The following is a 15,549-nucleotide window of genomic DNA, read 5'->3' as shown; positions in this document are numbered from 1 at the left end:
TTACCCCAGTTTTTCCTCACAGACAGGTGGGGCCACACACACACACACACACACACACACACATACATACATACATACATACATACATACATACATACATACATACATACATACATACATACATACATACATACATACATACACACACAGTCCACACATACATACACACACAGTCCACACATACATACACATACATACATACACATACATACACACACACATACATACACACACACATACATACATACACACACACACACATACATACATACATACATACATACACACACACACACACACACATACATACATACATACATACATACATACATACATACATACACACACATACATACATACATACATACATACACACACATACATACATACATACACACACATACATACACACACACATACATACACACACACACACACACACATCATAATAGGGTTTCTGCTCTGACCCTTTCTATCTATAAAATAGGTTTTAAACATCTTTAATACAAAAGATGGCCACTGCCTCCCATAAACAACAGCACAAATACTATGCCAAGCTACAGCACTGGTACAGAACAGCTGCATGCACATGAAAGGTCTTATCCTAATATTAAAAAATCCTGTCTATTTGTATCATCATGTTCCAAATTAAAGTATGTTTTACTTGCAATAGTGCTACAGAATCTCCCCATAAGCACTAATAGAATTTATTTGTTGGGGCTAAACCTAAAATTATGCATTGGAGCCCATTTATCAAATTGCAAGCTCCCAGTCAGAGAACCTATCCACCTATGTGTATTGCGAAACTACATCAGCTTCCACAATTAAAGGGACATGAAACCCAAAAAAATTATTTCATGATTCAGACAGAGAATACAATTTTAAACAACTTTCCAATTTACTTCTATTATTTAATTTGCTTCCTTCTCTTGTTATCCTTTGCTGAAATGTTTATCTAGGCAAGCTCAGGAGCAGCAGAGAACCTAGGCTCTAGCTGTTGATCGGTGGCTGCATATATATATCGATTGTGATCGGCTCACACATGTGTTCAGTTAGAAACCATTAGTGCATTGCTGCTCCTTTAAAAAATTATACCAAGAGAATGAAACAAATTAGATAATAGAAGTAAATTAGAAAGTTGTTTAAAATTATATTCTCTATCTGAATCATGAAAGAAAAAATTTGGGTTATATGTCCCTTTAACATTGAACAAGCAAATGCTTATTATGCCTTGCTCTTGCGTGAGTGCAAGGCTTGTCGATCATCCCAGACTAATCAGTCCGGGATTCTTTAACAGTGTTTAGAAAGCAGTATAACCACTGCTTTTTAACTTACTGTTTCAGGCTTGCATGAGTGTGTCTGCACCACATAGGCTACAAAACTGCAATCACTGTTTGATGAACGGCGCCCATAACATTAAAAGTTAATGCTTTCTTAAACCACCATTCTAGGAATCTAACATCATACACAATTAAATGGGAAACTGAACTGCTGACTCAAATAACAAAAATATTGGTCTCTTATGTTTAAGAATATGAATAGAGCTACATCTTCAATACAGTGCTTGCAAATTAACGTGAAAAAAACCCTCCAGACTCTCTACAATTTTTTTAAAGCTCTTCTCCGGACTGTTGAAGAGGATGTGGTATTCCTGGCACCTTTCTGCACATATGGTGGCAATGCCCTTATATTACCTCCTACTGGTCAAATATAAACACAGCAATAAAAAAGGCAAACAGAATAACCCTACTTATAATAACTTAACTTATAACATATAATATCTTTTTATTCATTGCCTTGCATTACATCATGTTAACAGTGAAAAACAATGAAAAAATACGAACAACATACTGAGATTGTAAGTCCAAAGAGTCTATTCCTGGCTCTCGGTTCTCTGACCGATAGGCTCAGTACTAGTCCTTACTTCCTCTGTGCCTTGGATTTCGTTGATTATAATTTTTTTTAATCTGCAGCCTATCTTGCTGGTTATTCTATTGAGATTAAGGTTGTATAATCTTTTTATTGCCTATCTAGTAGGCAAATATCATCTTCGTAATAACTCAATGGGTTAACTTCCCATAATGCAATGACAAGGTTTAACCTCAAAATTTCAAAAGCCTAAGAGCCCTTTAGAGATGTCTTATAGCATTCAGAAGACCCTTGGAGGAAATAAATCAACAACTTAAATTATAAATTCAAAATAAATCAACAACTTAAATTATAGAAATGTTTAATATTCTCATTAATGTTTATGTTTTATTTTGTTTATACTGTACAAATAATTATCTTAGCTGTACGTACTATCCGTAGGATATGTCCCCTCCGATCCACTGGGTCTCCATCTTATGTGTTGCTGGTATCCATGCCTAGGATTTCTTTGTATATATCTGACTTAATTCAATTCCATAGTTCCCACTCCCCTCTCAGTTGTGCATTTATAATGTTTTCCGTGTTTTTAAGGGGAGATATTATTTGTCTTTGTGTGGAGATTAATAATGTAAGTATATAGGGTTCCTATTTCTTAATAACTGTAGATGTTCGTAAGTTTGTCTCCTAATGTGATGAATTAAAATTCTAAGTATGTGAATAAAGATTTATCACTAAGTCAGATTAATGGGAACCTGTATGAAGGCAAATTTATTATTGGATATGTGAAACATTAAATATACAACTGATACACTTTCAGCTTGAAACTCTCAAGAAAGTAATTAGTGAATAGATAAAAACTTGCAGCACAATTAATTATATCAGATAGAATGCATACAACATGATTAGAGAATTTATAATTTCTCTTGTAAGGTGTATCCAGTCCACGGATCATCCATTACTTGTGGGATATTCTCATTCCCAACAGGAAGTTGCAAGAGGACACCCACAGCAGAGCTGTCTATATAGCTCCTCCCCTCACTGCCATATCCAGTCATTCTCTTGCAACTCTCAACAAACATGGAGGTAGTAAGAGAGAAGTGGTGAAATGTAGCTGTTATTTTACTTCAATCAAAAGTTTATTATTTTTAAATGGTACCAGATTTGTACTATTTTGTTCCAGGCAGAAAAATAGAAGAATCTGCCTGTGATTTCTATGATCTTAGCAGGTTGTAACTAAGATCCATTGCTGTTCTCACACATGACTGAAGAGAGAGATAACTTCAGCGGGGGAATGGCGTGCAGGTTATCCTGCTATGAGGTATGTGCAGTTAAGATTTTTCTAGAAGATGTGAATGCTAGAAAATGCTGCTGATGCCAAATTTATGTAAGGTAAGCCTGAATACAGTGATTTAATAGCGACTGGTATCATGCTTACTTTCTGAGGTAATACTCTTTTATATTTACAATATAAAACGTTTGCTGGCATGTTTAAACGTTTTTATATATACTTTGGTGATAAAACTTTATTGGGGCCTAGTTTTTTCCACATGGCTGGCTTAAATTTGCCTAGAAACTGTTTCCTGAGGCTTTCCACTGTTACTATGAGTGGGAGGGGCCTAGTTTAGCGCTTTTTTGCGCAGTAACTTTTACAGACTGAGACATCCAGCTTCCTCCAAGGGTCTTCTAAATGCTATAAGACATCTCTAAAGGGCTCTTAGGCTTTCCAAAATCGTTTGTTGGGGAAGGTAGGCCCACAGCAAGGCTGTGGCAGTTTGGTGTGTCTGTTAAAAAACTTCTATATCGTTTTTTTGATCCGGTTTTTGAACTAAGGGGTTAATCATCCATTTGCAAGTGGGTGCAATGCTCTGTTAGCTTATTATACACACTGTAAAAATTTTGTTTGATTTACTGCCTTTTTTCACTGTTTTTCAAATTCTGACAAAATTTGTTTCTCTTAAAGGCACAGTACCGTTTATTATATTTGCTTGTTAACTTGATTTAAAGTGTTTTCCAAGCTTGGTAGTCTCATTGCTAGTCTGTATAAACATGTCTGACATATAGGAAACTCTTTGTTCATTTTGTTTAAAAGCCATTGTGGAGCCCCCTCTTAGAATGTGTACCAAATGTACTGATTTCACTTTAAGCAATAAAGATCATATTCTGTCTTTAAAAAATGTATCACCAGAGGAATCTGACGAGGGGGAAGTTATGCCGACTAACTCTCCCCACGTGTCAGATCCTTTGACTCACGCTCAAGGGACTCACGCTCAAATGGCACCAAGTACATCTAGGGCGCCCATAGCGTTTACTTTACAAGACATGGCGGCAGTCATGGATAATACACTGTCAGCAGTATTAGCCAGACTACCTGAATTTAGAGGAAAGCGAGATAGCTCTGGAGTTAGACGAAATACAGAGCATACTGACGCTTTAAGAGCTATGTCTGATAATGCCTCACAATATGCAGAAGCTGAAGAAGGAGAGCTTCTTTCTGTGGGTGATATTTCTGACTCAGGGAAGATGATGCAACCTGATTCTGATATTTCTACATTTAAATTTAAGCTTGAACACCTCCGCGTGTTACTCAGGGAGGTTTTAGCTGCTCTGAATGACTGTGATACAATTGCAGTGCCAGAGAAATTGTGTAGACTGGATAAATACTATGCAGTGCCGGTGTGTACTGATGTTTTTCCAATACCTAAAAGGTTTACAGAAATTATTACTAAGTAATGGGATAGACCAGGTGTGCCGTTCTCTCCCCCTCCTATTTTTAGAAAAATGTTTCCAATAGACGCCACCACACGGGACTTATGGCAGACAGTTCCTAAGGTGGAGGGAGCAGTTTGTACTCTAGCAAAGCGTACTACTATCCCTGTCGAGGACAGTTGTGCTTTCTTAGATCCAATGGATAAAAAGTTAGAGGGTTACCTTAAGAAAATGTTTATTCAACAAGGTTTTATCCTACAGCCCCTTGCATGCATTGCTCCTGTCACTGCTGCTGCGGCGTTCTGGTTTGAGTCTCTGGAAGAGGCTTTACAGGTAGCGACTCCATTGGATGACATACTTGACACGCTTAGAGCACTTAAGCTAGCCAATTCTTTTGTTTCTGATGCCATTGTTCATTTGACTAAACTAACGGCTAAGAATTCTGGTTTTGCTATCCAGGCGCGCAGAGCGCTATGGCTTAAATCATGGTCAGCTGACGTTACTTCAAAGTCTAAGCTGCTTAACATTCCCTTCAAGGGGCAGACCCTATTCGGGCCTGGTTTGAAGGAGATTATTGCTGATATCACTGGAGGAAAAGGTCATGCCCTTCCTCAGGATAGGTCCAAATCAAGGGCCAAACAGTCTAATTTTCGTGCCTTTCGAAACTTCAAGGCAAGTGCGGCATCAACTTCCTCTAATGCAAAACAAGAGGGAACTTTTGCTCAGTCCAAGACGGTCTGGAGACCTAACCAGACCTGGAACAAGGGTAAGCAGGCCAAAAAGCCTGCTGCTGCCTCTAAGACAGCATGAAGGAACGGCCCCCTATCCGATAACGGATCTAGTAGGGGGCAGACTTTCATTCTTCGCCCAGGCGTGGGCAAGAGATGTTCAGGATCCCTGGGCGTTGGAAATTATATCCCAGGGATATCTTCTGGACTTCAAGGCTTCCCCCCCAAAAGGGAGATTTCACCTTTCACAATTATCTGCAAACCAGACAAAGAGAGAGGCATTCTTACACTGTGTACAAGACCTCCTAGTTATGGGAGTGATCCATCCAGTTCCAAAGGAGGAACAGGGACATGGTTTTTACTCAAATCTGTTTGTAGTTCCCAAAAAAGAGGGAACCTTCAGACCAATCTTGGATCTAAAGATCTTAAACAAATTCCTCAGAGTTCCATCATTCAAGATGGAGACTATTCGTACCATCCTACCTATGATCCAGGAGGGTCAATACATTACTACAGTGGATTTAAAGGATGCTTATCTTCACATTCCGATACACAAAGATCATCATCGGTTTCTCAGGTTTGCCTTCCTAGACAGGCATTACCAGTTTGTAGCTCTTCCCTTTGGGCTAGCTACAGCCCCAAGAATTTTTACGAAGGTTCTGGGGTCGCTTCTGGCGGTCCTAAGGCCGCGGGGCATAGCAGTGGCCCCTTATTTAGACGACATCCTAATTCAGGCGTCAAACTTCCAAATTGCCAAGTCTCATACGGACATAGTGTTGGCATTTCTGAGGTCGCATGGGTGGAAGGTGAACGAGGAAAAGAGTTCTCTATCCCCCCTTACAAGAGTTTCCTTCCTAGGGACTCTTGATAGATTCTGTAGAAATGAAAATTTACCTGACAGAGTCCAGGTTATCAAAACTTCTAAATTCCTGCCGTGTTCTTTATTCCATTCCTCGCCCTTCGGTGGCTCAGTGCATGGAAGTAATCGGCTTAATGGTAGCGGCAATGGACATAGTGCCGTTTGCACGACTACGTCTCAGACCGCTGCAACTCTGCATGCTCAGTCAGTGGAATGGGGATTACACAGATTTGTCCCCTCTACTAAATCTGGATCAAGAGACCAGGAATTCTCTTCTCTGGTGGCTATCTCGGGTCCATCTGTCCAAAGGTATGACCTTTCGCAGGCCAGATTGGACAATTGTGACGACAGATGCCAGCCTTCTAGGTTGGGGTGCAGTCTGGAACTCCCTGAAGGCTCAGGGATCGTGGACTCAGGAGGAGTCACTCCTTCCAATAAACATTCTGGAACTAAGAGCGATATTCAATGCTCTTCTGGCTTGGCCTCATCTAGCGACAATGAGGTTCATCAGATTTCAGTCGGACAACATCACGACTGTGGCTTACATCAACCATCAAGGGGGAACAAGGAGGTCCCTAGCGATGTTAGAAGTCTCAAAGATAATTCGCTGGGCAGAGATTCACTCTTGCCACCTATCGGCTATCCATATCCCAGGTGTAGAGAACTGGGAGGCGGATTTTCTAAGTCGACAGACTTTTCATCCGGGGGAGTGGGAACTCCATCCGGAGGTGTTTGCACAATTGGTTCATCGTTGGGGCAAACCAGAACTGGATCTCATGGCGTCTCGCCAGAACGCCAAGCTTCCTTGTTATGGATCCAGGTCCAGGGACCCCAAGGCAACGCTGATAGATGCTCTAGCAGCGCCTTGGTCCTTCAACCTGGCTTATGTGTTTCCACTGTTTCCTCTGCTCCCTCGTCTGATTGCCAAAATCAAGCAGGAGAGAGCATCGGTGATCTTGATAGCGCCTGCGTGGCCACGCAGGACTTGGTATGCAGATCTGGTGGACATGTCATCCTTTCCACCATGGACTCTGCCGCTGAGACAGGACCTTCTACTTCAAGGTCCTTTCAACCATCCAAATCTAATTTCTCTGAGGCTGACTGCCTGGAGATTGAACGCTTGATTTTATCAAAGCGTGGTTTCTCCGAGTCAGTCATTGATACCTTAATTCAGGCACGAAAGCCTGTCACCAGGAAAATCTCTCATAAGATATGGCGGAAATATCTTTATTAGTGTGAATCCAAGGGCTACTCATGGAGTAAGGTCAGGATTCCCAGGATATTATCTTTTCTCCAAGAAGGATTGGAGAAAGGATTGTCAGCTTGTTCCTTAAAGGGACAGATTTCTGCGCTATCTATTCTTTTGCACAAGCGTCTGGCGGATGTCCCAGACGTTCAGGCATTTTGTCAGGCTTTAGTTAGAATCAAGCCTGTGTTTAAATTTGGTTCTTAAAGTTCTTCAGGGGGTTCCGTTTGAACCTCTTCATTCCATAGATATTAAACTTTTATCTTGGAAAGTTCTTTTTTTGGTAGCTATTTCCTCGGCTCGTAGAGTTTCCGAGTTATCTGCCTTACAATGTGATTCTCCTTATCTGATCTTCCATGCAGATAAGGTAGTTCTGCGTACCAAACCTGGGTTTTTACCTAAGGTGGTATCTAATAAGAATATCAATCAAGAGATTGTTGTTCCGTCTTTGTGTCCTAATCCTTCTTCAAAGAAGGAACGTCTATTACACAATCTGGACGTGGTTCGTGCTTTAAAGTTTTACTTACAAGCTACTAAAGATTTTCGTCAAACATCTGCTTTGTTTGTTGTCTACTCTGGACAGAGGAGAGGTCAAAAGGCTTCGGCAACCTCTCTTTCTTTTTGGCTAAAAAGCATAATCCGCTTAGCCTATGAGACTGCTGGCCAGCAGCCTCCAGAAAGGATTACAGCTCATTCTACTAGAGCTGTGGCTTCCACATGGGCCTTTAAAAATGAGTCTTCTGTTGAACAGATTTGCAAGGCGGCGACTTGGTCTTCGCTTCATACTTTTTCAAAATTCTACAAATTTGATACTTTTGCTTCTTCGGAGGCTATTTTTGGGAGAAAGGTTTTACAGGCAGTGGTACCTTCCATTTAAGTACCTGCCTTGTCCCTCCCTTCATCCGTGTACTTTAGCTTTGGTATTGGTATCCCACAAGTAATGGATGATCCATGGACTGGATACACCTTACAAGAGAAAACATAATTTATGCTTACCTGATAAATTTATTTCTCTTGTGGTGTATCCAGTCCACGGCCCGCCCTGTCATTTTAAGGCAGGTATTTTTAATTTTAAACTACAGTCACCACTGCACCCTATGGTTTCTCCTTTCTCTGTTTGTTTTCGGTCGAATGACTGGATATGGCAGTGAGGGGAGGAGCTATATAGACAGCTCTGCTGTGGGTGTCTTTTTGCAACTTCCTGTTGGGAATGAGAATATCCCACAAGTAATGGATGATCCGTGGACTGGATACACCACAAGAGAAATAAATTTATCAGGTAAGCATAAATTATGTTATTTGTTTCTGTAATGATAAATAAAACATATATATTGAGCTTTTCTTTTGTAGTGAGGTTAACCCTATTTGAAGAAGCAACAAGTTCATTTAAGCGTATTAAAGATAAAAGACGAGCTTTAGAAATGTGGTTACGATACTGCTATGTTTCAGCAGAGAGTTTGAGTCGTGTTGTTTGAGTTTCTCATACAGGTTATGATCTCAAAATGGAGCGGTGAAAGAAATAATGGTGTTTGTACAAACATTAGATTCATTTAAGTCTTTGAATCATTAGCATGCTTAGAAGTTAGTTACTGGTGCACATACCTTAGATTAGACCTTTTCCTATGCAGCGGTAGAATAGTTGAACACAGACGATTTCTGCTAAGATCTTAGCGTGTAACTAAAGTCTGGCGCGCCGCGCTCTGAGGTTAAAGGTAGAGCGGGTGACGTCACCAAGATCGGTGAGAGCAGAATGATGCTGTGAATGCTCTGTGTAAAGTTGCAGCTGAATGAACACAGGATCTTTCTGTTCCGGTAATGTTGCTACTCCAGTGAGTAGAAATAATGATTGCTAGGAGTTGAAGTATAACAAATTAGCTTTAGTCTTAGAATAGGTACAAAGATGGCTTAATCTTTTAGAGAGGAGATAAAGGGAGAATCAAATATACTTCCCTCAGTAGGCAATAATCAAGCAATGACTTCTGGGATAAAGGAACTTAAATAGGGAATGTAGAAGAGGCGGAGATCTTGATTTAAAGGTACAGACCTTAAAGGGACATTATACACTCATTTTTTCTTTGCATAAATGTTTTGTAGATGATCTATTTATATAGCCTATAAAGTTTTTTTTTTTAAATAAATGTATAGTTTTGCTTATTTTTAAATAACATTGCTCTGATTTTCAGACTCCTAACCAAGCCCCAAAGTTTTATGTGAATACTGTCAGCTACCTTCTCCAGCTTGCTCCTGTTTGTGTAAAGGGTCTTTTCATATGCAAAAGAAGGGGGAGGGGGGGAGTGTCTTATTTGCCACTTGCAGTGGGCTTTCCAGCTACCTTTTCAACAGACCCAAACTGACAGCTTCTAAGTTTTTAAACAGTTTTATACTGGATTTTTATATCAGAATCTGTGCATCTTATTCTTTATAGTAGTGTCTATTACATGCAGTTATATGAAAATGAGTGTATACTGTCCCTTTAAGTCAATTCCTGACACCTAAAGAGTCCACCTGTTCACAAAATACTTGGCGTGTAATCATGTTTTTTAACGCAGGAAGTGTTGGAGGTTTCTTATCTAACCAGTGTTTGAGTATGAGTTCCCTTGCCAATAGAATTACATTGCTTGTTAATCGAATGTGTTTGTTGGTAGGGTATTTTAAGTCTAAGAATATAACTTTGTCTATAGTGAATATAGTTTGAGTTTTGCATGTGGTGTTCAACCAGTGTGTTACCATGTGCCAGAATTTTTGTATGAATGGACATTGCTATATCATATGTAAAAGGCCGGCTTCAGGGTGTTGACATTTGTTTCAAGTGTGTGTTTCATTTGTTCTCCATTTCTTTCATGTAATTAGCAAGAGTCCATGAGCTAGTGACGTATGGGATATACATTCCTACCAGGAGGGGCAAAGTTTCCCAAACCTTAAAATGCCTATAAATACACCCCTCACCACACCCACAATTCAGTTTTACAAACTTTGCCTCCGATGGAGGTGGTGAAGTAAGTTTGTGCTAGATTCTACGTTGATATGCGCTCCGCAGCAAGTTGGAGCCCGGTTTTCCTCTCAGCGTGCAGTGAATGTCAGAGGGATGTGAGGAGAGTATTGCCTATTTGAATGCAGTGATCTCCTTCTAAGGGGTCTATTTCATAGGTTCTCTGTTATCGGTCGTAGAGATTCATCTCTTACCTCCCTTTTCAGATCGACGATATACTCTTATATATACCATTACCTCTGCTGATTCTCGTTTCAGTACTGGTTTGGCTATCTGCTATATGTAGATGAGTGTCCTGGGGTAAGTAAGTCTTATTTTCTGTGACACTCCTAGCTATGGTTGGGCACTTTGTTTATAAAGTTCTAAATATATGTTTTCAAACATTTATTTGCCTTGACTCAGAATGTTCAACTTTCCTTATTTTTCAGACAGTCAGTTTCATATTTGGGATAATGCATTTTAATTTAACATTTTTTACCTTAAAATTTGACTTTTTCCCTGTGGGCTGTTAGGCTCGCGGGGGCTGAAAATGCTTCATTTTATTGCGTCATTCTTGGCGCAGACTTTTTTGGCGCAAAAATTCTATTTCCGTTTCCGGCGTCATACGTGTCGCCGGAAGTTGCGTCATTCTTTGACGTTATTTTGCGCCAAAAATGTTGGCGTTCCGGATGTGGCGTCATTTTTGGCGCCAAAAAGCATTTAGGCGCCAAATAATGTGGGCGTCTTATTTGGCGCGAAAAAATATGGGCGTCACTTTTGTCTCCACATTATTTAAGTCTCATTTTTTATTGCTTCTGGTTGCTAGAAGCTTGTTCTTTGGCATTTTTTCCCATTCCTGAAACTGTCATTTAAGGAATTTGATCAATTTTGCTTTATATGTTGTTTTTTTCTTTTACATATTGCAAGATGTTCCACGTTGCAACTGAGTCAGAAGATACTTCAGGAAAATCACTGCACAGTGCTGGAGCTACCAAGCTAAGTGTATCTGCTATAAACTTTTGGTATCTGTTTCTCCAGCTGTTATTTGTATTGCATGTCATGTCAAACTTATTAATGCAGATAAAATTTCCTTTAGTACTGTTACATTACCTGTTGCTGTTCCGTCAACATCTAATTTTCAGAGTGTTCCTGATAACATAAGAGATTTTATTTTTTAAATCCATTAAGAAGGCTATGTCTGTTATTTCTCCTTCTAGTATACATAAAAGTCTTTTAAAACTTCTCTTTTTTCAGATGAATTTTTAAATGAACATCATCATTCTGATACTGATAATGGTTCTTCTGGTTCAGAGGTTTCTGTCTCAGAGGTTGATGCTGATAAATCTTTGTATTTGTTCAAGATGGAATTTATTCGTTCTTTACTTAAAGAAGTGTTATTTGCATTAGAAATAGAGGATTCTGGTCCTCTTGATACTAAATGTAAACGTTTAAATAAGGTTTTTAAATCTCCTGTAGTTATTCCAGAAGTGTTTTATCTCCCTGATGCTATTTCTGAAGTAATTTCCAGGGAATGGAATAATTTGGGTAATTTATTTACTCCTTCTAGACGTTTAAGCAAATTATATCCTGTGCCATCTGACAGATTAGAGTTTTTTGGGACAAAAATCCCTAAGGTTATGGGGCTGTCTCTACTCCTGCTAATGTACTACTATTCCTACGGCAGATAGTACTTCATTTAAGGATCCTTTAGATAGGAAAATTGAATCCTTTCTAAGAAAAGCTTACTTATGTTCAGGTAATCTTCTTAGACCTGCTATATTTTTCGTGGATGTTGCTGCAGCTTCAACTTTTTGGTTAGAAGCTTTAGTGCAACAAGTAACAGATCATAATTTTATAGCATTATTATTATTCTATAACATGCTAATAATTTTATTGGTGATACCATCTTTTGATATCATTAGAGTTGATGTCAGGTATATGTCTCTAGCTATTTTAGCTAGAAAAGCTTTATGGATTAAACTTGGAATGCTGACATGTCTTCTAAGTCAACTTTGCTTTCCCTTTCTTTCCAGGGTAAATAATCATTTTTCGTTCCTTTCCTCACAAGGAACAAAAGCCTGATCCTTCATCCTCAGGAGCGGTATCAGTTTGGAAACTATTTCCAGTTTGGAATATATCCAAGCCTTATAGAAACCTATAGCCAGCTCCTAAGTACCTATGAAGGTGCGGCCCTTATTCCAGCTCAGCTGGTATGGGGCAGATTACGTTTTCTTCAAAGAAATTTGGATCAATTCCGTTCTTAATCTCTGGTTTCAGAAACATTGTTTCAGAAAGGTACAGAATTGGCTTCAAGTTAAGGCCTCCTGCTAAGAGATTCTTTTCTTTCCCGTGTCCCAGTTAACACAGCAAAGGCTCAGCATTTCTGAAATGTGTTTCAGATCTAGAGTTGGCTGGAGTATTTATGCCAGTTCCAGTTCTGGAACAGGGGCTGGGGTTTTATTTTATCTCTTCATTGTACCAAAGAAGGTCAATTCCTTCAGACCAGTTCCGGATCTATCATTATTGAATCGTTATGTTAGGATACCAACATTCAAGATGGTTACTGTAGGACTATCCTGCCTTTTGTTTAGCAAGGGCATTATATGTCTACAATAGATTTACAGGATGTGTATCTGCATATTCCGATTCATCCAGATCACTTTTAGTGTCTGAGATTCTCTTTTTAGACAAGCATTACCAGTTTTGTGGCTCTACCGTTTGGCCTAGCCTCAGTTCCAAGAATTTTTTTCAAAGGTTCTCGGTGCCCTTCTTTCTGTAATCAGAGAATAGGGTTTTGGTATTTCCTTATTTGGACGATATCTTGGTACTTGCTCAGTCTTCTCATTTTCGAAGAATCTCATACGAATCGACTTGTGTTGTTTCTTCAAGTTCATGGTTGGAGGATCAATTTACCATTCAGTTCATTGATTCCTCAGACAAGGGTAACCTTTTTAGGTTTCTAGATAAATTCAGTGTCTATGACTCTGTCCTTGTCAGACAAGAGAAGTTTAACATTGATATCAGCTTGTCAAAACCTTCAGTCACAATCATTCCCTTTGGTAGCCTTATGCATGGAAATGTTGGGTCTTAGGACTGCCGCATCAGATGCGATCTCCTTTGCTCGTTTTCACATGCGACCTCTTCAGCTCTGTATGCTGAACCAATGGTGCAGGGATTACTCAAAGATATCTCAATTAATATCTTTAAACCGATTTTACAACACTCTCTGACATGGTGGACAGATCACCATCGTTTAGTTCAGGGGGCTTCTTTGTTCTTCCGACCTGGACTATAATCTCAACAGATGCAAGTCTTACAGGTTGGGGAGCTGTGTGGGGGTATCTGACGGCACAAGGGGTTTGGGAATCTCAGGAGGTGAGATTTCCGATCAATATTTTGGAACTCCGTGCAATTTTCAGAGCTCTTCAGTCTTGGCCTCTTCTGAAGAGAGAGTTGTTCATTTGTTTTCAGATAGACAATGTCACAACTGTGGCATACATCAATCATCAAGGAGGGACTCACAGTCCTCTGGCTATGAAAGAAGTATCTCGAATTTTGGTTTGGGCGGAATCCAGCTCCTGTCTAATCTCTGCGGTTCATATCCCAGGTATGGACAATTGGAAAGCGGATTATCTCAGTCGCCAAACGTTGCATCCGGGCGAATGGTCTCTTCACCCAGAGGTATTTCTTCAGATTGTTCAAATGTGGGAACTTCCAGAAATAGATCTGATGGCTTCTCATCTAAACAAGAAACTTCCCAGGTATCTGTCCAGATCCCGGGATCCTCAGGCGGAGGCAGTGGATGCATTATCACTTCCTTGGAAGTATCATCCTGCCTATATCTTTCCGCCTCTAGTTCTTCTTCCAAGAGTAATCTCCAAGATTCTGAAGGAATGCTCGTTTGTTCTGCTGGTAGCTCCGGCATGGCCTCACAGGTTTTGGTATGCGGATCTTGTCCGGATGGCCTCTTGCCAACCGTGGACTCTTCCGTTAAGACCAGACCTTTTGTCTCAAGGTCCTTTTTTCCATCGGGATCTGAAATCCTTACATTTAAAGGTATGGAGATTGAACGCTTGATTCTTGGTCAAAGAGGTTTCTCTGACTCTGTGATTAATACTATGTTACAGGCTCGTAAATCTGTATGCAGAGAGATATATTATAGAGTCTGGAAGACTTATATTTCTTGGTGTCTTTCTCATCATTTTTCTTGGCATTCTTTTAGAATACCGAGAATATTACAGTTTCTTCAGGATGGTTTAGATAAGGGTTTGTCCGCAAGTTCCTTGAAAGGTCAAATCTATGCTCTTTCTGTTCTTTTTCACAGAAAGATTGCTATTCTTCCTGATATTCATTGTTTTGTACAAGCTTTGGTTCGTATAAAGCCTGTCATTAAGTCAATTTCTCCTCCTTGGAGTTTGAATTTGGTTCTGGGGGCTCTTCAAGCTCCTCCATTTGAACCTATGCATTCATTGGATATTAAATTACTTTCTTGGAAAGTTTTGTTCCTTTTGGCCATCTCTTCTGCCAGAAGAGTTTCTGAATTATCTGCTCTTTCTTGTGAGTCTCCTTTTCTGATTTTTCATCAGGATAAGGCGGTGTTGCGAACTTCTTTTGAATTTTTACCTAAGTTGTGAATTCCAACAACATTAGTAGAGACATTGTGGTTCCTTCATTATGTCTTAATCCTAAGAATTCTAAGGAGAAATCGTTGCATTCTTTGGATGTTATTAGAGCTTTGAAATATTATGTTGAAGCTACTAAGTCTTTCCGAAAGACTTCTAGTTTATTTGTTATCTTTTCCGGTTTTAGAAAGGCCAGAAAACTTCTGCCATTTCTTTGGCATCTTGGTTGAAATCTTTAATTCATCTTGCCTATGTTGAGTCGGGTAAGACTCCGCCTCATAGGATTTCAGCTCATTCTACTAGGTCAGTTTCTACTTCCTGGGCGTTTAGGAATGAAGCTTCGGTTGATCAGATTTGCAAAGCGGCAACTTGGTCCTCTTTGCATACTTTTACCAAATTCTACCATTTTGTTGTATTTTCTTCTTCTGAAGCAGTTTTTGGTAGAAAAGTACTTCAGGCAGCGGTTTCAGTTTGAATCTTCTGCTTATGTTTTTCATTAAACTTTATTTTGAGTGTGGATTATTTTCAGCAGGAATTGGCTGTCTTTATTT

General features: G+C 39.6%; 1 protein-coding gene across 1 annotated transcript in view; it reads left to right on the top strand.

Annotated features, from left to right (window-relative positions):
• The window catches only part of HACL1 (2-hydroxyacyl-CoA lyase 1), a 181,192-nt gene that overhangs the window by 99,169 nt on the left and 66,474 nt on the right, over positions 1-15,549 (top strand). The gene's annotated exons all lie outside the window — the stretch shown is intronic.

Source organism: Bombina bombina, chromosome 5, assembly GCF_027579735.1.
Source record: "Bombina bombina isolate aBomBom1 chromosome 5, aBomBom1.pri, whole genome shotgun sequence".
NCBI lineage: Eukaryota > Metazoa > Chordata > Amphibia > Anura > Bombinatoridae > Bombina > Bombina bombina.
Note: the sequence above shows the minus strand (reverse complement) of the source record. Positions and strands in the feature narration are given on the sequence as shown.